This window comes from Arachis ipaensis, chromosome B10 (genome assembly GCF_000816755.2).
Source record: "Arachis ipaensis cultivar K30076 chromosome B10, Araip1.1, whole genome shotgun sequence".
NCBI classification, from domain to species: Eukaryota; Viridiplantae; Streptophyta; class Magnoliopsida; order Fabales; family Fabaceae; genus Arachis; species Arachis ipaensis.
Genome location: NC_029794.2, coordinates 135592991 through 135593924, shown reverse-complemented (window position 1 = coordinate 135593924; position 934 = coordinate 135592991).

Below are 934 nucleotides of genomic sequence, written 5' to 3'. Positions count from 1 at the left end.
AACAAAAGTATTATCTTTTAGATAGATAGAGTATATCTAACAAAATGGTACTTCCTTAAATAAGTCTGTCAATAATCTAATTTTTCATATGTAATTTGTATTTCACTCAAAAAGATTTTTTTTTTTCAATCACTTTAGCCAATTCTTCTCCACTTTGAGTCATCACTTTCATGCCACCTGAAAAAACAAGATGGCATGCAATTATGAGACAAATATAAGTGTATGAAGCTAAATATATACAAATGCAACCTCCGAGAAATAATAGTCACATCATTCAAAACCTTAGGCAAAATGTTTTCTTCTCTAAGACACATTTGAAAATAGTGCTTCTGTCGTGCCTATTTATATTTGTCTAACTTATTAAAAGAAGATAAAAATTAATATTTAAATTAAAAATATAAAAATAAATATTTTTTTAATATTTAAAATTTACCATACAAAACAAGTTCGGCAAATTCGACACCAAAATTATAGACATCATAGAATTTGTCTTTGAAAATATCCTACTTAAGATACCATTAATTCTCCGCGTAGAAACTGTGCACCTAATTGGGTTAGAAATATCCCAAATGCCTTTCTAAGATCAGAGGAACTAACTGCCAAAGTTAAGCAAACTTTTTTGAAGATCACAGCTGTGCATATGGCTACTCAAATCCACCATTCCAGCCGTAAACTAAGCTTCTTTTCTTTTCTTTTTTTAATTAATATCTCAAGAACTTAATCTTATCTTAATATATTGGCACTTAAAATCTTTCACGTAATCTAATATTTAGCTATCCATAATTCCTTATCATACCATATGATACTTTAGATTTAGATTTTGTGGTAGACACAAGAGTCTACCTAAAAAGAATTTTATATTACATATCAAAATTTGAGTGAAAAAAAATTTAGAATTTGATTGCCGTTAATCTTTAAAAGAAAATTTTAGCAA